Here is a 22513-nt window from a genome sequence, read left to right as displayed (position 1 = left end):
CGCAGCACCTTGCCGTGGTCACACAGAATGATCCACGGACCTTCTAGAGCTGGGACCAGATCCAAAACGACGGCATCGTCATCCCCTTTCCAACGCATCCAAGAACGGCCTGTTTTGATGTCGTATGAGGAAGTTATGACCGAAACAGTGACGACGTGTCTGCTGAATCCGAGGACGACGTGGCAGCTGAGTTGGAAACGAATTGCAACTTGGGGAAGACCATGGCGTCGGTGTGTCTAGTGTGGTGATGTCCTCATCATCCTCCCCTTCTCAAATTGGAGTCGTCCTCGACTCCATCTTGGCGATGTCCTCATTATCCCCTCCTTGTAGAATTGGAGTCGTCCTCGACTCCATCCCATCATCAGCGAACTCCTGCAAAAGGTTAGTGATAGCAGGCAATGTACCAGACATAAAAGGTTGACAAAACATAGTATAACATGGTGCATCAGGATTATCACATAACTCAGCAGTAGCAGGAGTTGTAGCAAGAAAAGCACCTCCTTTTAACTTAATCCCATTATTTTTAGCAATGTCTGTTGGAGGTTTATTTTTGATCTCATTAGCATGTTTAATAATATCCGTAGGAGACAAAGGCAGCAATGTAATTTTCTTATCCTTATGTATGATAGTGTATGTATTAGTTCTACCATGGTGTAAGGCATCATTATCAAATTCCCATGGGCGACCTAACAAAATGGAACAAGCTTGCATAGGGACAACATCAAAATCAGCAGTATCATGATAAGAGCCTATGAAAAAGCTAATGCGTGCTGATTTAGTTACCTTAGTCTTACCACTATTATTGAACCATTGAAGTTTATATGGATACGAATGTTGTCGTGTGGTCAAGCCAAGCTTGTCAACCAAATCTGAACTCACCAAGTTGTTGCAACTCCCGCTATCAATGATAGTGAGAACACGACAACCCTGCACAATGAGATACATGTGGAACAAATTGTGGCGTTGGATCTTCATCTCTTCTTCATGACCCACACGTGTACTCAACACACGCTGCACAAGAAGGCTAGGGTAGTCCACGGCAGCAGCCACAGAGTCAATGGTGATGGCCTCCTTGTCATGATCGCCCTCGGTGGGATCTGCATCAATGTTAGCAGCAAGGGCTAAATCATCTTCAACATCACTAGCACTTACATATCCATCCTCGGTAGCAATGAAAGCGCGACGACTGGGGCATTCCTTCATGACATGTCCCATGCCTTTGCATCGGTGGCAAATGATTTTAGAGCTGGACGAAGAGGAGCTAGTAGAAGCACCCGGAGTGCCACCTTTCTTCAGCTATGGAAACTGCACATTAGACAATTTACTTACCCCGGAAGAAAATGGAGGTGTAGATGGCTGTGGTGCAACATGAAGCTTGGGCGTCTCCGGCTCGGAACGCTGCTGAAAATTCCTCCCATTGTTAGACCTGAGAGGCTGGTGTTGTTTGCGTCCCTGTACTTCTCGTTCGGCCTTAATAGCAAGATGATACAATTGAGAAAAATTGCGCCATTCTTTGTAATCAAGTATGTTCTGTATATCATGGTTTAAACCACCAAAAAATCTAGCACTAGCATCATCATCATCTTCATTTATACCACAACGTGCTAAACCAATAAGCAATTCTTGATAGTATGCTTCTACTCCTTTATCACCTTGTTTTAAAGTTTGTAGTTTCAAACATAAATCATGTTGGTAATAAGGAGGAACAAAACGAGATTTCATACGTTGCTTTAAAACATTCCAAGTTTGAGGCACAGCAGTAGCATTATTGGCATTGCAAAGATCACTCCACCAGAACAAAGCAAAATTAGTAAACTCACTGGTAGCAAGTCTAACTCTATGCTCAGCAGGAACATTATGAGAATCAAATTTTTGTTGAACAGCAAGCTCCCAATCTAAATATGCATCTGGATCAACATTACCAGCAAAAGGTGGTAGACTAAATTTAATTTTAGCAAAAGGATCATTATTACCATGATTATTACCTGCCATACCGCGACGATTGAAGTTGAGGCAGCGACGGGCACCACCGTCAGCATACGCATCTTCATCACCAGCATCTTCATCATCAGCACGATAAGGTGGAGGGCGTTGCTCAAGCTGTTCAATGCGGGTGACCAGATTGTTCACGTTGCGCGTCAGCTCGGTCATAAGATTGCGTTGTTCAGTCATGAACGTTGCAAGCTCGCCCTTGGACACGCACTCATTGAAGTCCGTCGGAGTTCCTGCCATGGTTAGAAGATAGAAAAAGACAACACCAAAGTATTATCCCTATCAACTAAAAGAAAACAAGTGGTGGTGGTGAAAGTGGAATGCAAAATCACAAGCGGCTTACCACCGTCTTGCCTGTATTCTTACCAACGCCAAACAGGAGCAAAACCAAAGTGGCGAAGCAATCTGTTGTTGAGCGTGGGTAACAGTTGCAAGATGAACCTGTGCTGACAGAAGAATATGTGGAGCTATGGGTAGGCACACAATATGACAGCAAGGATTAGCAATTAATGAGTGCAGAGTAGCGATTGTTCAATCTGGATCCAAAGTACAAATCACAGTTGCTGGCTAAGACGTGTCGAGACATAGCGCAACAAGGTGAAAACAAAGAACGATCGAAAGAACTCACAGAACAAGCAAATAGCCCGGATTTCTCCTTTTTCCTAAATTTTTCCCGGATTTTCCCAAAAGGCACTAGTAGGAAACAAACTTTTTTTTTTACTATTTTTTTATACTTTTCTCTGAACAAGGATCACAAAAGATGCAACCACAAAAATTGGCACCTACAACTGAGGTGGGATGTGGTCTACAGAAATTCAGCACGTTCTCTGAAAAGCGTGCAAAAATTTTGACAATTTTTTTTCTATATTCTCCCAAATTTTTTTGGCAATTCTGATGAAACCAAACAGGGCGAAGCATAGTTTGGGTCGAGTCCAAATGGTGTCAAGAAGCTGCACAAAAAATTTCAGATTTTTCTGATAAACGAGCGAAAAGTTATGCCTGTTTTACCGAAGGTATCTCAAGGTATGTTTTCCAGGAGGCACAACACGGCGGCGGCAGTTAGGGCAAAGCGTCCCTAAACTCTAACACCGATCACAGCAGTAGGTATTCGCCTGATGATGTAAGGAGGGCTGCGATGTAGGCAAAATAAGAGCGGCTGGCAACCTATCTAGGGTTTGCGCGGCGGCGAGAAGTTACACAAGGCGGCTAGCGGGGCAAGTCGAGTAATGTGGTGGCTTCGACTTGTTGTTTGGGAACGGTGGATGGGATAGCGGCGGGAAAACAAAATCACAGCAACGGGCGATTGAACTACGACCACGAACACAATCCTAAACCAGCAACAAGACTCGACCACGGACACAAACTCAACAATACGAATCTGAAACGAAATTGCAAAGGCACAAAGGGCGATAGGACAGCGGAAATTGAAATATTTTTGGGCTTTTTGTGGACTCTAGGTAATGAACAAATATGAATCTAAGGTAAACGAGATTATACCTCGCGGAAAACCTGAAATATCTGATACTAATTGATGAGTACAGGCCCGATCTTCCGAGAGGTAGCCGGTAAGTTCGATTTGTGGAGATCTCGACATTGGCGATCCGGCTTCAAATCAGACACGATTCGAACCCTACAACCGTTACACCACCGCTCCGTTGGTTATCAACCAAGCACAACTTGATTGACCTCGCCAAGAAGGCTTTTCCTGCAAGCGAATCGAAGAGCACAAGCAAGAAGGTAAAACACGCAATCTGAAATTGCAAATATGAATGACGCGAATATCAATAGAGGGTTCAAGAACTCGGTTCCAAAGGACTAATCGACACAGTGGAGGAGATCAAGAACGGGGGCCCTGGATCACTGTAAAAGGATTTGTCACCACAGTTACAATGAACGATTCAGTTTCTCGAGGGAAAACTAAACTCTAAACAAAACCCAATTGTATAGCAGCGGCGGTGGCTGTGTTTATAGTCTAAGACTCGACCTAGGGTTGGGGACGGCCAGGGGTTGGGCGCCCACAACTTGGGCTTAAGGCTCGACACGATACATGGCCAAGTTGGCCCAAATAGGTGACGCAGCACCTTGCCGTGGTCACACAGAATGATCCACAGACCTTCTGGAGCTGGGACCAGATCCAAAACGATGGCATCGTCGTCCCCTTTCCAACGCATCCAAGAACGGCCCGTTTCGATGTCGTATGAGGAAGTTATGACCGAAACAGTGACGACGTGTCTGCTGAATCCGAGGACGACGTGGCAGCTGAGTTGGAAACGAATTGCAACTTGGGGAAGACCATGGCGTCGGTGTGTCTAGTGTGGTGATGTCCTCATCACCAAGGACCATGCCCTGCTCGCCCGATGGTTGAGGGCTTGCTCTGCCTCACCCGACGGCTGAGGGCAGGCTTCGCATCGCCCGATGACTGCACCCTGCTCCTTCATGATGACGAGCAGGAGGTACGATAGGATACTTAGGTCAACCGTAGTACTGAGGACCATGCCCTGCACGCCTTGTAGGAAGGTACCTTCAGGATACGATGGGACGGGCGCTTTAAGCCCTTTCTGACTTAACAGAGCCCGAACAGTGTTGTAGGCGCCATCTTTTTTCCTACAGTATTGTATGCGCCGCCATCAGCCCTCGGGCGTGGATACTAACACATGCATACAACAACCACTACAATCCAAGGAAGAACTCACATCATCTACAGTAACGGGTGTATAGTCATTTCCCCATCTACTCCCCATAGAGTCATGGCTCGGCACCTTGACACATCGCACCGTCCACCAGGGGAGGATGGGACATGACCACTCGCTGAGACGAAGCCAGAGCCTGGCCCTATTAGGATCAATGAAACATGCTATCCCTGTCATGGTCTACCATATCAGCAGGGCAGGCTCAAGGGAAAGGAAGACCCAGCACCATCGAAGGACCTTCTCTACCTTTGGTTCTTTCCTCTTTCTCCCATCTATAACCCCTGCTCCCCTTGGTCTATAAAAGGGAGGGCAGGACGCCCCACTAGAGGGATGGATCGATTACACACAACACACAGCCAAGCAGCAACCGAACTCTTGGTGTCCTTTCGACCTTTCCATTAGAGACTTAGGACATGTCCCTCTCTTGACCGTTTGTACCCCCTACTACAAACCTTTTTTCGGTACTAATAACACGAGTAGCAGCAAACTAGACGTAGGGACATTCTGCCCGAACCAGTATAAACCTTGTGTCCTTTTGTACACCATCCGAGCCTAACACGCAACAATATAAATTTACTAGTTGGTGTTTGTTCGAAACACCGACACTAGGCTAGTTGATAAGATTGAAACCTAAGTTTCATAACTCTTGTGCTGTAGGAAATACACATCTCAAAACCTTAGTTGCACATCTAGATAGATTACTTTATTGCATAAGTTTTAACTAGATGAAAATTAGAGACTATAGTTTAGAGTATAAGTTTTAGAAAGCTTAATTCAAACCCCAGGCATTCCGGTCCCTACAAATACGAATGCCCTACAAATACGAAAGCCAAATTCTAGGCCCACGTCATCGCTGCCTGCACATGTAGGATAGGTTTTGGGAGTTTGGAGTTTCAGAGGCCGCTGGCTGTGCCGAGTCGGCGGATGAGAGATAGGTAAGGAGCCAATAATTCTACTATTGTCGCCCCTTGTGGTGAGAAATGTGAGTCTGATGCCTGTGGGCCTTGTTAGGTCGACTAGTAAACAACAAAAATGAAGGTATAACTAGCCCAAGTCATGACTCTGGTCATCTTCTATCTTCATATATGAGCTCAGCCCCTCCTACACAATAAATTCATGGCAGAAACTCTATGGGGTTCAGGGAGGGCTCCATAGGCTAGGCGGCAGTAGGGGGGCTTGAGCCCCCCTCCCCTCCACCCCTAGTGTCAAGCCACACCTGCAAGGCTGCAACACGACCAACGACTAACATGCAGACTTCTTCCTCCGCTAGGAGAGGAGGCACCACAAATGACTGAATGCCCACAAGACTCCACCGGTTGACTGCAGGATAGTATGAGCAGGAAGATACCGACGTCGATAACATAGGCGAAACCATGAAGATGATCAGCAGTTCAGCATGGTGAGCCTCCTAGCACTTCACATGCGGCCAGCGGAGTGCAGCGATGCAGAGGAGGAGCAATAGGAGCACGACCTCATACACTGTTGCAACGGAGTTGTGAAAGATTCGAAATGGCTAGAGAGGGTTGAATAGCCTATTTAAAATTCTACAACAACACTTAATACAAGAGGTTAGACAAATAAGTGGCGAAGTGAGTGTTGCGTTAGCCTACTAAAAATACAAGCCATCTATCCACAATTCTAGTTGCTATAATCTCTATGTCACATAAAGGTTAAGTTGCTACTCTCTATGACTTATGAACAAGCTAGCAAAGAATAAAACAACTAGTTACAACTAGTTGCAACTGAGCTAAACAACTAGCAAGAAAACTAGTTGCGACTGGGTACAACTGGTTCCAACTAGCTACAACTGGTTTCAACTAAGTTCAATAACTAGAGAGAAAAACTAACTACAGCTAGTTACAACTAGTTGCTACTGGTTTCAGCAAGCTACAACTGGTTACAACTGGTTACAATTAGCCTAGACAAAGAAACTAGCAGCTATCACAGGGCAAGTATATCAATGAATTATAATACAAGTAAGGTAGAGATATATATATACCGCCGTGGCAAGTGACAATCAATCAATATATCAATGAAAACCTTGGAGATAAAATGACACAATGATTTTTTTCTCTGAGGTTCACTTGCTTGCTGGCAAGCTAGTCCCCGTTGTGGCGATTCACCAACTTGGAGGTTCACGCGCTAATAGGCATCACACGCCTAACCCGCAATCGGGTACCGCACAATCAACACAATAATCCACTAGAGTACCTTTTGACTCTCCACCGGAAAAAAAAAGGTCAAGAACCCCTCACAAATATAATCGTTGATTGGGGGCGGATACAATCACCAAATTTCCTCACTAATCAACAAATCACCAACCATCTAGGTGATGGCAATCACCAAGATTAACAAGAAATCCACAGTTTGCAGTCACCACCTAGTGCCACCAAATATGCAATCACAAATACACACAATGAGGTTTTTCTCAAATCCTCTCGAGAATGAGCATCATGCTTGAGGAAGGAGAGGAGAGGGAGAAGATGCTCTTGAAGCTCTTAAATCATTCACTGGAGCTTGATCTCTCACTTGAATGAAGCACAAATGTTTGGGAGTGAGAGCAGTAAGAGAGAGCTTGTTCTCTGTTTTTGGTTCACATGATGCAAGAACAGAGAATCGAACGAGAGAAAGGAAAGGAGTCCACTGTCTTATCCCTTCGCTGTCAAGGCCAGGCGCTCCCAATGGGCAGAACCATGGCAATGGCATGCTGCTTTCCCTTCCAATGGATGGCACTAGCAATGGGCGGCTAGGCATGACCCCACGCACCGCGGCTATGGTTGAAAATGGGAACGGGAAATTCCCATACCGACCAACACCGAATACCAAAAATCCCGACCGAATATCGTTTTCTTGGGGAAAAAAATAGATTCAGGAAGAAATCCGAGAAAATACGGCGAATTCGGTGTCGAAATCGGTTAGAGTGATTTCCTGACCAAATTAGCGGATCTCGTATTTGTTCAGGAAACTACCACAGGAAATTCCTATTTTCAAGGCCTCCAGGCAAACGGCCCAACTCACCCCGCCAGCCCACCCAAATCCCACGCGCGGCCACATCCGTCGCCCAAACCCTGAAACCCCACGCCGCATTGCCACAAACCCTAAGCACCCAAATCCCCAATCTTCGCCTCTTCAGCTTCGGCAGTCTCTCTCAACTCGCCCGCACACCGCACGCCGCCGCCCATCGCAACTTGCCCGCGCCGCATTCCCTCCTCTCCAGCTCTCCCTCTTAGACTCTCAAACTCTCAGTCTCTCTCAACTCTCAAGCGCCTCTCTAGCTCTCCTCTCCTGGGCTCCTGGCGCCTAGAGGCCTGGCCTCCCTTGGTCCCTCCTGGTGCCTTGCCTAGCTGGTGGCCACCGCCGTCCGATGAGGCGACAACAGATCCATGACTTGGTGGGCTAGGGAGGCAGGCCGGACGCCAAGATGAAGCCACCACCAAGTGAGCAAGCTTCTGGTTCTACATCTACCTCATCTACCTCCAAGCGCTGCCTCTTCCTAGAGCCACCCCCGTCGGTGAACAGCAACACCCTCGCGCCTTTTCCAACGGCAGGTAAAGATGTGTGAATTAGTGTATGTTTCATTTATTGGCAAAGATGTTAGATGTGTGAATCACTATATGGGATTGCTTGTTGTTAGGGATGAAACTAATAGATGAATATTGTCCCCTTGTGTTTTATTGCTTGTGTGTTAGATGAAACTATCAAACTAACAGATGCATGAGTAAAAGTAATTGAGTAAGGTCCAATTGCTACTGTCATTTTGATTCCCAAATGAATGTTTTAGATTCATATTGCAATTGCAACCGATAGATGCATGAGTAAAAGTAATTGAGTAAGGTCCAATTACTTTGGTCATTTTGATTCATACTGGTGTCTTAGATTCATATTATTGTGTTCTATTCTTGTCTTGGCAGGATCTAAGAGGTCAAGTGAAAGCCCTGGTAATTGTGGTAAAGATCTTGGTATATGTCTGTCTGTATCATCTGCAAGTGCAACTCCTGCATCTAGTCCAAGTCAAGGTGGCAGTGCTACTGCTGGTGGCAGTGGTTCAGGTTCAGGTGGTGCTGGTGGCAGTGGTTCAGGTGTTGCTGGCCTAGAAGGTGCTGGTGGCAGTGGTGCTACCATTGCAAGTGACATATGTGCTGCTGGTGCGAGTGATCTAGGTGCTGCTATTGCAAGTGACATAGGGGCTACTAGTGCAAGTGATAGAGGTTTTGTTGCTGCTGGAACAAGTACTGCAAGTGCAATCAGCGTTGATAGCGATGAGCCTGTGCAAGAGGGAGATGTACCTTGTGGAAAGAGGCACAAGAGGTGCACATCCAATGTATGGCAGTACTTTACCAAGAAGAGAGTGGTCATTGAGGATAATGGCAAGACATATGTTCAAATGTGGGCTTATTATGATTGGCCCAAATGCAATCACAAGGGCAGATGTGAGAGCAACTATGGAACAACTAGATTTTGGACCCATCTAAGGGTGGCACATAGTATAGTGAAGGGCCAGCAGTAGCTCAAAGTGGAAAAAGATGGGGGGAAAGACATGACTGCTGTGGTACCATACAGGTATGATGAAGAGGCTAGCTTGAGAAAGTTTTACTTGGCAATAGTCATGCATGAGTACCCATTTAATATATCTGAGCATGAGTATTTTGTTGATTTTATCAAATCCCTGCGTCCTACCTTTCCAATCAGATCTCGTGTTACCATTAGGAAAGAAATTATGAACATGTTCTTAGCTGAAAAGGAGAGGTTGTATAGCATGTTCAAATCTGTCTCTTGTCGGTTTAGTGCCACCATGGACATGTGGACTTCAAATCAGAACAAGTCATACATGTGTGTAACTATACATTGGATAGATGACAATTGGTATATCTAGAAAAGGATTGTGAACTTTGTGCATGTACAGGGCCGTCATACTGGTACAAAGCTCTCTGAGACATTTACTGAACTTATGGTTAAGTGGTATATTGACAAGAGAATGTTTGCTCTGACCTTGGACAATGCATCAGCAAATGAAGTAGCAGTCAAAGACATCATCTCTGATCTAAGGACCAATGCTAGTTCAACGTCTTTGATATGTGATGGACTATTCTTCCATGTGAGGTGTGCTTGTCACATACTGAACCTTGTTGCTAGGGATGGTTTGAGTGTAATCACACCCACAATTGAGAATATTAGACAACTAGTTCTTGCTGTCAAGGGATCCCCATTGCAATGGGAGGAGCTCATGAAGAGTGCAACTAAGTGTGGGCTGGATACAAACAAGGGTCTTTCACTTGATGTGTCAACCAGATGGAATTCCACGTATTTGATGCTTCGAGATGCTTTGTACTACAAGAATGCATTCATGAGGCTTAAATCATCAGATCGCCATAGGTATGAAAAAATCACTCCTTCTCCTGGTGAATGGGCCATGGCATTTAAATTGTTCCAATGCTTGAAGAAATTCTTTGATCTCACTGAACTGTTGTCTGGTACTTTATATCCAACTGCAAATCTGTTCTATAGAGGGTTTTGTGAGATAAAGATTTTACTAGATGAATGGTCTGTTTGTCAAGATATCACTATTAGTGCGATGGCTACTTCTATGAGTAGAAAGTTTGAAAAATATTAGAAGAAATCATCCACTACACTTGTTGTTGCCTGCTTTCTAGATCCTAGATATAAGAAAAGGCTTATCGAGTTCTGCATGAGAAAATTCCATGGCATCTCATCTCAAGTTCATGTTGATGAACTTGTTGATGTCATGAAGAAATTGTACCAGTTCTATGCTGCTGCTGCTCCTTCATCTTCAAGGCCTAAAAGTGGATCAAATAATGCTAAGGATACAGATGACATGTTAGTGGACAGTGGAGATGATGAACTAGAGAACTTCTTGTATGAGTCTAGTGGGCATGGTGCTGATGATATGAATGAGCTGGACAAGTACATGGTAGATCTGCCTCTGAGGCTCAGTGGTCAGTTTGATATCTTGGCATGGTGGAAGAACCAGACCGATGAGTATCCTATTCTTTCAAAAATAGCTCGTGATTTGCTAGCTATACAAGTCTCAACTGTGGCTTCTGAGTCTGCTCTTAGCGCTGGTGGACGTGTTGTTGATCCTTTCTGTAGCCGCCTTAACCCTGAAATGGTTGAAGCTTTGATATGCATGAAAGATTGGGTTGCTGCAGAAAGAAGAGGTTAGAAAAGCATCTTAGTTTTAGTTATACAATATTTTATCATAATCATGTTTGCTGGTATATGAGTCTTGGCTTACTTTGAATTTCAGATAAGAAGATTGGTTCTATTGTTGGTGATCTTGAAGTTATTGAGGTCCTTGTTTCAAAGCTGAACATTGATGTATTGTCAATTGAGTTATCTAGTCATTTGGCTACATTGTTTGTTATATATATGTTGCAGTTGTATGTGGCTGGGGCTGTGTAGTGTACTAGACTACTAGTGTTTACTCTAGAGTTCTAATCTAGGAGAAAGGATAATAATTCTAGTATTTATACATCGCTTGATAGACTATTAGCAACTGAACCGAAGGTTAGCTTCAAGCAACTGTGAGTTGGTAACTGAGCAAAAAAGTTCAAAGTAAGAAACAAATTGTTAGGAGTTTTTGGGAAATCTAAATAAGCACAACTTAGAAATCAAGTAAGTATGAAAACAAAAAAAACTTACCTAGAAGTCAATTAACACCCTTAAAATTAAAGCAACTTAAAAATAAAGATTCTATTAAACTTAAGAACTTTATGTGTCATGCATGTGCTACATATGCTTCCTACATATATCTTGATTCAGAATAACATAGGGACAGAGCTTCACCCTTGTCTATGATTTTGCATATTATTTGATAACTGGGCTGTGGCTGGATCAGTTCTTTCCAACACTGATGCCTCCTATTTTTTTAGGACGACGATGTCGCGGACAGCGATGACGAAGGAGATGGACCACATGGAGATGATCTGGGCTTCTTTGACATGTAGTGTTGTTTGCTTATGATATGTTCATCTATTGTGTGTTTGGCTGTTGGCACTTGGCAGCTGGGCATGTTTTATTTTTAATTTGGACTTATACTTGTGAGTTGAGTGTTGGACCAGTAGGTTGTCTCCTGTCTGTGAGTGAGTCGAGTGTTGGACCATTGCCTGTGTGTGGTTGCCTTGCCTGCCTGTGAACTGTGATGTACGGCTGTGACTTGTGTGCTATGTGATTGTTGCCTCATTGCTATTCTATGTTGCTTTCCGTATATGCTTCAATGCATGGTTGCAATTATTACGTCGAGCTAACTGTTTTAAGTGGTTACATGTATATCCATGCTTCTGTTTTTGTGTTATCGATTCACGATCGTAATCGACACGTTCCCGATCGAAGTATTCCGTTCCCGATATCCCGTAATATCGAATTCGTTTTCCCGTCCGGCTTTCCCGTTCCCGCCACCGTTCCCGGTCATATAATGCAGGAGCGGGAATGGTTACGGTGTTTTCCCGACCGTTTTCAACCCTAGCCGCGGCAACGGAGCGGCACCCCTCCATCCGTGGGCCCTGCGCGGAACAGCTGCGCCCCCACTCGGTTCACCGGTCACGGGAGTCAACGAGCGAAGCAGCGCCGCATCTGCCTCAATACTCCCAAGCGGGCCCCAAGAACCAGCGGCTGCATGTCTCACTGCCTATTCCTGGCATGGGCCCCGCATGCTCCTCTTCTCTTCTTTTTTTTGAACGCACGAGCGGCACCGAGCGCAAAGCGCTCCAACGCGCAGACGCGCGCTCCTACAGCGCGGACGACGGGCCGGCCTGCTCAACTTGGCCAGAGGCCCACCGCGCGCCTCCACCGGTCGATAGGCCAGCCTTCAGCGGCAGGCCACGCACCTGCGCTCAGCAGCAGGCCGATGGGCCAGCCAGCAGTGGCAGCATATCAGCGCAGCAGTTCCAACTCCTTTCAATTCCCTTTTACTGCATTACAATTGCTTCAAACTCCTTTCAACCCATTCCAACTGCTTCCAACTCCTTTCAACTGGATAGCAGTGCACCACTTTCAAGCCTTTTCAAGATGCTAACTTCACTAAAATATACCAAAATAAATTGGACACCTAAGTTAGCTTTTTCACAAATATTTTTCCACGGCTTTCTCATGCATCTCACCACGTCACTAAGCGCTAAGTATATGCAAATGAGACTCACACTTAGTGGCACTAGAGAACCATTGCAATTAAAGATTTTTCCTCTTTATAGTACGGCTATCTATCCTAAATCCACTCACACCCACTTGGTGCCTTGAGTGGAAAAAACAAAATGGCCCTATCAATTATACCTTTGCCTTAAGCCTATTTTATTTTTCTCTTTCTTCTTTTCCAAGTTTAGAGCATGATCATCATCATCACATGTCCATCACCATTACCATGGACTTCATCTTGCTCCACCACTTGGATTGGACCATCCTATCTAGTCACACACTTAGATGCAAGGATTAGTCCAAATAGATTTCATCAATTATCCAAAACCAAACTAGGGCTTTCAAGTTGGTGGCCAGTGATCTCTAATTCTTGGGGTCGCTGGCCACTATTCTTCTCACCTTTTTTTCTTCGAGCGTCTTACCGGAGCATAGTGCTAACTAGTCACATGGGTTATATAGACAATTTGAAGAATCCCCACATTGATCGAAACCCCTCCCGCAGGAGGACAAACTCAATATTGCTCAGTCTTGACACTTTCATAGGGCTAGTAGCAATGTTAGAGAGAAACTCTGAGCACTTCAGTAGTAATCTCTTTTTTCTCTCGAATACACAAAAGATTTGTGCATCGTTTCATACAAACAACACCCTTCTGGCAAGCGCCCTAGAAGGTGTACAAGATTACAACTTGTGGCTAGACCATCCTAGCATACATGCTCAAATAATTTGAGACACTTCCTACTTCATATAGTAGAGATGGAGATATATAATAGAGATTTATATTACAAAAATATATAGAGGAAGTGAAAGGGCATGCAGCCTAGTGGTTACAAGAGCTTTAGTTGCATCTTGGGTTCGACTCCCTGTAAAAGCAAATATTCCAAGATTTAACGGCGTTGTGCTTTTAGTGGTAGGTAATGTTTCCGTCGACAGTGAGGTGTCTATGGTGAATTCGCTAATCTCAAAGATTTATTGGTATAGTGAAAGTGCATTTGCCCCCTATGTGGGTTTTGGTGTATTTATGGCATCCAAACTAGGGACTAATGAGATCTTAATGAGATATATTGCAGCTTTAGCCCCATGAAAGTTTTAAAGAGTTGATTTAAGATGAAATGGTATCCCTCAATTCTTGAAGTTGAAAAAGCGGACGAACTCAAAGCGCTCTCCAAAGTTTTTATCTTTTGTTTTGAGTTTAGGGTTCATCGCACTATAAAGAGGGATGCAAGTTTAGATGGTCTGAGAAAGTTAGAGTGCTCAAGCTTAAAAAATCAAAAGAGTGGCACTAAAATCACCTCACGAACACTTAGACATTATTTGTGGACTTTTGGTCGCCGAAAGTCCCGGCGTGAGCCGGAAGTTCCGGCTGTCGGAAGTCCTGACTCCCGGGGAGTCCCAACGCCTTGGACTTAGTCGACAGGCTTGGTTGGTCGTCAGAAGTCCCAACGGAAGCCGAAAGTCCCGGCTACCGGAAGTCCCGACAGCCATTGGGAGTTCTGACTCTAGTTGAGCTAACCTAGTGGTATATGTGTGTGAACAGTGTTTTTGCGTAGAGCCAGAAGTTCTGGCGATTCTGACGCATATCTGAACGGTTAGTTTTTACCTAAGAGTATAAATAGCTCTCTTATCTCTTCTAACCGTTACCCACTCATTTATTGCGACCTAACTCTGTCCAAAAGAGCTCCCAAGCATTCAAGCCTCCCCTTTCCTCTCCCCTTTGCTCCTAACTTCGATTCTGAAAGCATCTAGGCCCCTAGTTGGGTTTCGGTGATTAATGACAATACGTGATTACTGTGACTAACGTGTGTTTTATAGAGGCAATTAAGTTAGGTCACGATAATGGAGATTGATTGGGCTATCATGGTGGTCATGCCCCTGCGATGGAAATCATTTTGATTTTCAAAGGATGGATGACAAGGTTAAGGATGGACTAGTTCTAAGTGTCGATTGGAGTTGAAGAGACACTTAGAGTAGTTTAGGACTTTGTTTTTCCTTTGGCCATACTATTAAGGGGGGGTATGGATGGGTAGCTTGACCTAGGTGAGTCTAGTGGGTTAGGTATGGTGCACACTTGCTAAACCTAGCACTAGGTAGCTCCTAAAAAGCCCTTAGATCCATTCGAGCAAACTTCATTCACATATGATCGAGAGTTAAAAGTGAATGGAGGGTCAAATACTGACCGGACGCTGGCTTCGGTGTGACTGGACGCTGGTGCAGAGTCTGGTCAGTTTATTTTATCAAGGTGAAGTCGTTTGGAAGTGATCGGACACTGAGAGGTGAAGTGACCGGACGCTGAGTCCCAGCGTTCGGTCAACTCCAGTAAGGTTCCAGAGAGGGAAAATCATGATCGGACGTGTTCGGTCACATTTTAAACACTGGAGTTCAGGGAGAACTGACCGGAGCGTCCGGTCACCCCGTAGAAGCACATAACGGTTCGTTTTTCAGCCATGGTTATAAATACTTCCTCCATTCACATGTGGGGGTACTTTTGCTCATTCCAACAGCTGAGTAACACCTTTGAGAGTGCCAAGAAGAGCAAGGTCCTAGTGAGGTGATTGAGATTTGAGAATCCCAAAGAGAGCCCACATTAGTGAGATCAAGAGTAGCAAAGTGTGCATCCACCCTTCTCATTAGGCTTGTCATGGTCAAGTGAGAGTTTGTGCTTGTTACTCTTTGGTGATCGCCATCACCTAGATGGCTTGGTGGTGATTAGGAGTTTGGTGATCATCCGGCGGAGCTTGTGGATGACCCAACTCAAGTTGTGAGCGGTTGTGGTTGATTCACCATGATGGAGTGTCGAAGAATCAACCCGTAGAGAGAACTTGATCCTTGCACAGATCAAGGGGGAGCTACACCCTTGTGCAGGTGCTCTAACGAGGACTAGTGGGGAGTGGTGACTCTCTGATACCTCGGCAAAACATCACCGCGTTCCTCCTTCTCTATTTACTTTGAGCATTTACTTTGAGCAATTCAATTCTTGTCATTTACATTCATAGAATTGTCATGCTAGAGTAGGATTGGAACATAGGTTGCTAAACTTTTGTGCGGTAGATCAATAGATACACTTTCTAGGCACAAGGAGTTAATTGGGCTAACCATAGGACTTAATTATTGCAAAGAAATTTAGAATTAGCCCAATTCACCCCCCCTCTTGGGCATCTTGATCCTTTCAATTGGTATCGGAGCCTCATGCTCACGTATTTAGGCTTAACCACCTAGAGAAAGATGTCTCACGGGGATGGACCTCCTCCTATCTTTGATGGGGATGATTTTCCATATTGGAAAATCTACATGGAGGCGTATCTAGAAGCTCTAGATGTTGGGATACTTAGAGCTGCCTCACAAGGCTTCCCAAAATCTCAAGGATGCTACACACCTACAAGGCGATGAGGTAAATTACGAAAAATGGAATGCAAAGGCTCGAAACACCATCTTTAGAGGCCTTTGCAAAGATGTGTTCAACCGGGTTTGGAACCACAAAGACACCCATGCACTATGGTTGGATGTTTGTGCGCTCCATGAGGGAACAAAGAGTGAGCGTGAGGAATGCTATCATCTTGTCTTGAAAAAGCTTAACTCTTTTGAGATGCTTCCCAAAGAATGTGCTAATGAAATGTATTCATGCTTGAATGTTCTTGTAGAGGAAGTCAATGGGCTTGGACTCACTCAAATGCAACCATCCGATGTTGTAAGAAAGATCTTGAGCTTCCTCCCCATTGACAAATATGGGCATATTATGATCGTGCTTCATCAAGGTGATCTTTCCACCGCTACACCAACATAAATCTTGGGAAAGATCAATGCTCATGACATGTACATGCACATCACACCTCAAGATGGCTCATCCTCTAACAAGAAGAAAGACAAAGACTTGGCATTCAAGGCTAGCCAAGAGAAGGGCAAAGCAAGACTTGAGTATGAGAGCTCAAGTTATGATGAAATTGATGATGCAAGTCTTGCTCTCATAGTGAGAAGAACCGCCAAGATGCTAAAGAAGCTCAACAAGAGTGGCATCAAGTTTGATGGCAAGAAGAAGTTCTTCACTAGCTCTAGAAGGAAGCCAATCTCCGAGATGGATTACTACAATTGTGGAGAACTTGGTCATCTAGCACACTAATGCACCAAGCCCAAGAAAGACAAGTTCAAGAACAAGTATAAGGGCAAGAAAGATGACTCAAGCAATGAAGAAGAAGATGAGAAGAAGAAAACCAAGCCATACAAGAAGAGAGATGGCAAGAAGAAGGACTTCCACAAGAAGAAGAAAAGTGGAAAGGCATACATCGTCGGTGATTGGCTCACGGACATTGATTCATCTAGTGGCTCATCCGATGATGATAGTGACAACGAGAAGGTGGCCGCCATTGTTATTGACTCTTCATCATCTTCACCGCCACCACCGCCATCATCCCCTACACACCTATGCCTTATGGCCAAGGGTGATCGCAAGGTATCAAATGATGATAGTAGTGGTCATGAACATGCTAGCAATGATGATAGTGATAGTGATAGTGATGATGATGAATATGAATCACCTTCTTATGATGATCTTGTTAAATTGCTAAATCAATACACTAAGATCTTTAGAAAGAGTAGAGCTAAGAATGAAAAACTAGAGGCTAAGAATGATTCACTTTTAGCAAAATGTGATATAGCCGAAAAGGCTAGTGTTGAGCTTAGAGAAGCAAATGATGCTATATCATCCAAACTCAAGGAGCTCAAATCTTCTAAGAAAGAGCTTAAAGATAAACATGATAAACTTGAGGGGATGCACAAAGAGCTCATCACTAGCCACAACAATCTAAAAGAAGAATATACTATTCTTAAGATTAATCATGATAATCTTGTCATTGCTCAAGGATTTCTATCCAATGAGCCACATGATGCTACTAACATTGTTGTTAAGATTGATATAGCTACATCATGCAATGATTTGATCATTGAGAGCATTGAGCAAAGTTCTAGTAGCAAGGGCAAGCAAGTGGTTGAGGCCTGATAATTATGATGAGTTTGTCAAGCTCAAGAATGACAATGAAAAGCTCAAGAAAGATCTTGAAGAGCTCAAGACCACCAACACCATAGTGTGTGAAACTAGTGATCATGATGGTGACTTGATTCTTGAGAATGAGAAGCTCAAAGAAGAGAACAAGAAGCTCAAGCAAGAGAAAAATAATGATGCTCTCAAGGAAGAGAACAAGAAGCTCAAGTTGGAGAAAGAGCATCTCAAGATTGGATTGAGCAAGTTCACAAGAGGCAAGCATCTTCAAAGTGAGCTACTAATGAACACCCGTCATGAAGATGGATAGAAGTGGCATTGGGTACATGGCAAATAAAGAGAAGAAGGCTCAAGCTCAACAACAACAAAAGCCAAAGCCAAAGAAGTGTTTTGAATGTGGACAAGAAGGGCACTTTGCCCATGAGTGCCAAACTCCACCACCACAACCATTGCCCAAGCATGCTAGACCTTTTGCCTTCAATGCTCATTACATGCTTAGAAAGGATTCTAGTGGAAAGATGAAAGTCATGTTCTTAGGACCTCCAAATAAGAATAGGCCTAAGAAAATTTGGGTTGCAAAGTCACTTGTTGAGAAGGTGAAGGGCCCTCAACAAGTTTGGGTTCCCTAAAGCTTGATCTCTTGTGTGTAGGTGAACTACAAGACTGGTGGAAGTCATTGGGTTATTGATAGTGGTTGCACACAACATATGACCGATGATCCTCGTATGTTCACCTCACTAGATGAAGAAGTAGATGGACAAGAAAGAATCACATTTGGAGATAATTCTAAGGGCAAGGTTAAAGGATTGGGCAAAGTGGCAATATCAAATGATCATTCTATCTCAAATGTGCTCTATGTTGCTTCATTGAGCTTCAACTTGCTATTCAGTTGGACAATTGTGTGATCTTGGCTTCCAATGCTTATTCACCGAGAAGGAAGTTGTTGTATCTAAGAAGGATGATGATCAAGTGATATTCAAAGGATTTAGATACAACAATCTATACTTAGTGGATTTCACCTCGAAGATGCTAACTTGAAAACATGCCTATTCACCAAAACAACACTTGGGTGGCTATGGCATAGAAGACTTGCTCATATTGGGATGAGCTCACTCAAGAAGCTAATGAAGAATGATTTGGTGAGAGGGTTGAAGGATGTGAAGGTTTGAGAAGGACAAGCTTTGTAGTGCATGTCAAGCCGGCAAGCAAGTTGCAAATACTCATCCAACAAAAGCTTTCATGTCGACCACAAGAGTGCTAGAACTCCTTCACATGGACTTATTTGGACCAACAACATATAAGAGTTTGGAGTGAAATCTTTATTGTCTTGTGATTGTTGATGACTATTCAAGATACACATGGGTATTCTTCCTTCATGACAAATCCGAAGTTGCATCTTGCTTCAAGAAGTTTGCCAAGAGAGCATAAAATGAATTTGAAGTGAAGCTCAAGAAGATTAGAAGTGACAATGGGAAGGAATTTGACAACACAAACATTGAAGCCTATTGTGATGAAGTTGGGATCAAGCATGAGGTCTCCGCAACATATACTCCTCAACAAAATGGTGTAGTTGAGAGAAAGAACTAGACATTGATCACTCTTGCAAGAACAATGCTAGATGAGTACAACACCCCCGAAGCTCTATGGGCGGAAGCTATCAACACCGCATGCTATGCATCTAACCACCTATTCCTTCAAAAGTTCCTTGGCAAGACACCTTATGAGTTGCTCAATAGGGAAGAAGCCGGACAGTCTCCTTCTTTAGGGTGTTTGGTTGCAAATGCTACATCTACAAGAAGCGGCAACACCTAGGGAAGTTTCAAAGACGTTGTGATATTGGTTTTCTTGTTGGTTACTCATCAAAGTCCAAAGCATATAGAGTATTTAATCATGCCACCGGCTTAGTTGAAGAAACATATGATGTGGAATTTGATGAATCTAACGGCTCCTAAGGAGCACATAAGAATCTTGATGATGTAGGTGATGAACCATTGAGGGAGGCTATGAAAGAACATTCTGGTTGGAGACATCAAGCCTAAAGATGATGAAGATGATGTACAAGTGATTGATCCACCTTCTTCATCAAATGTGTCCACAAGATGGTGATAAAGATGGGAGAGTAGAAAATGAAGACACTCATGTCTCCCATGATCTAATGGTGGTACAAGCACAAGATGTTGATGCTCCACAACCTCCTCCTCAAGTGGTCAATAGAAGAAACACACCTCTACTACAAGATCATCCACAAGATCTCATCATAGGGAGTCCATCAAAGGGTGTAATGACTCGCTCACAAAAACTTGCTTCATTTATTGCACATCACATCTTTTGTCTCTTGTTTTGAGCCTACTAAGGTAGAAGAAGCTCTTCAAGATTCAGGATTGGATAAATGACATGCATGAAGAGTTGAACAACTTCACCCACAATGAAGTTTGGACTCTTGAAGAGCGGCCAAAAGGTGCAAGAGTCATTGGAACAAAGTGGGTGTTCCACAACAAGCAAGATGATCAAGGCGTAGTTGTGAGGAACAAGGCAAGACTAGTTGCAAAGGGGTTCACTCAAGTTGAAGGTTTGGATTTTGGAGAGACCTTTGCACCGGTTGTAAGACTAGAAGCCATTCATATCCTCCTTGCATATGCATCACATCATGACATGAAACTATATCAAATGGATGTCAAAAGTGCATTTTTAAATGGCTTTATTAATGAACTAGTCTATGTTGATCAACCTCCTGGGTTTGAAGACCCTAGATATCCTAATCATGTTTATAGGTTGTCCAAGGTGTTATATGGGCTTAAGCAAGCCTCAAGAGCTTGGATATGAGTGCCTTCGGGACTTCCTTATTGAGAAGGGCTTCACCATTGGGAAGGTCGACACCACACTATTCACCAAGAAGCTTGATGGGACATATCTTCATTTGTCAAGTGTATGTTGATGATATCATCTTTGGATCATCAAATGAAGATTCTTGCAAAGAGTTTGGTGAATTGATGTCGAAGGAGTTCGAGATGTCAATGATTGGAGAGCTTACATTCTTTCTTGGTTTTCAAGTCAAGCAAATGAGAGAAGGGATTTTCATCTCTCAAGAGAAATATACAAATGATCTTCTCAAGAGATTCAAGATGGATGAATGTAAGCCAATCAAGACACCAATGCCAACTAATGGACATCTCAACCTAGATGAGGGAGGTAACACGGTTGATCAAACTCTCTACCGCTCTATGATTGGTAGCTTGTTATATTTAACCGCATCTAGGCCGACATCATGTTTAGTGTGTGTATGTGTGCTAGATTTCAAGCTAATCCTAAGGAAACTCATTTGATTGCTGTTAAAAGAATCCTTAGGTATCTTAAGCACACACCAAGCATTGGCCTTTGGTATCCCAAAGGAGCTATATTTGAATTAGTTGGCTATTCGATTCGGATTATGCCGGTTGCAAAGTGGATAGAAAAAGCACATCCGGAGGGTGCCATTTGCTTGGTAGATCACTTGTGTCTTGGTCCTCCAAGAAACAAAATAGTGTGGCTTTGTCCACTGTCGAAGCAGAATACATTGTCGCGGGTGCTTGTTGTGCACAAATTCTTTATATGAAACAAACTTTGCTAGACTATGGTGTAGTTCTAGAAAAAGTACCTCTTTTGTGCGAACAATGAAAGTGCGGTAAAATCTTGCAAATAATCTAGTTCAACACTCTCACACCAAGCACATAGATATCCGCCATCACATTCTTAGAGATCATGTTGCAAAGAATGATATTTCATTAGAAGGATGTAAGGACCGAGGATCAATTAGCGGATATCTTCACTAAACCGCTAGATGAGGCGACTTTTTAGTCGATTGCAGAATGAGCTCAATGTTCTTGATTTTAGTAACTTCACTAAAAAATGAGCTTGTGTTGTCCCTTGCATTGCATTGTAATATACAACATGTTTACTTTTTATGGTAATGCATATAGGGCTTGTCTAACATGGTTAAGATAACCGCCGAAAAGCATGTGAAGAAGCTTAACCTTGGATCAAACTTGACAAGCAACTAGATTTACTTTCAAGTATTGCATTGCATATGCAAGAATGTTGCTTTGCTGTTTATCTTCAATTGCCCTCTTATTGCCTATTTTCTTAAAAAGAATTATAGCCTAAGGAAAAATATTTTGAAAAATTTAAGGGTTTGAGAGAGGTCACTCACATTAGTTCCAATTGGTGTTTATTTAGATCTTATTGAAGTTGGGACTTGATTGGGTATAGGCAGCACGAAGGACTTTGAAGATTTGCTGGAAAAAGAGTGATCGAACGCTGCACCGGACTCTGATGTTCAGCGTCCGGTCAGTTCACAGGAGGTGAACTACTGCTGAGAAGGAGTGACCGGATGCTGAAACAGTGCTTTCCTAGTGTCTGATCAGATGGCAATCCAGCGTTCGGTCGATCGAAGACAAAGGAGACTGCTTGCACCAAACTCTGGCTGTGTTTAGTCAGGGTTCATCGGACGCGTCCGGTCGCGATTCTAGGGATTTTGGACCTCTCTGAAATCGATCGGACGCTGGGTGGTAGCGTTCGGTCGCTGCCACTAAAGCGTCCAGTCAGTAGAAAACGTACGGGATCTGGTCTCTTTCCAGTTTCCTTTCTGTTAGGTCTTGGGGGACCCTTTATAACCGCCGCGCCCACATCGCCGAGCCATGCCCTAGCCACGTAGCTTGC

This window comes from Miscanthus floridulus, chromosome 5 (genome assembly GCF_019320115.1).
Source record: "Miscanthus floridulus cultivar M001 chromosome 5, ASM1932011v1, whole genome shotgun sequence".
Classification (NCBI taxonomy): domain Eukaryota; kingdom Viridiplantae; phylum Streptophyta; class Magnoliopsida; order Poales; family Poaceae; genus Miscanthus; species Miscanthus floridulus.
Note: the sequence above shows the minus strand (reverse complement) of the source record.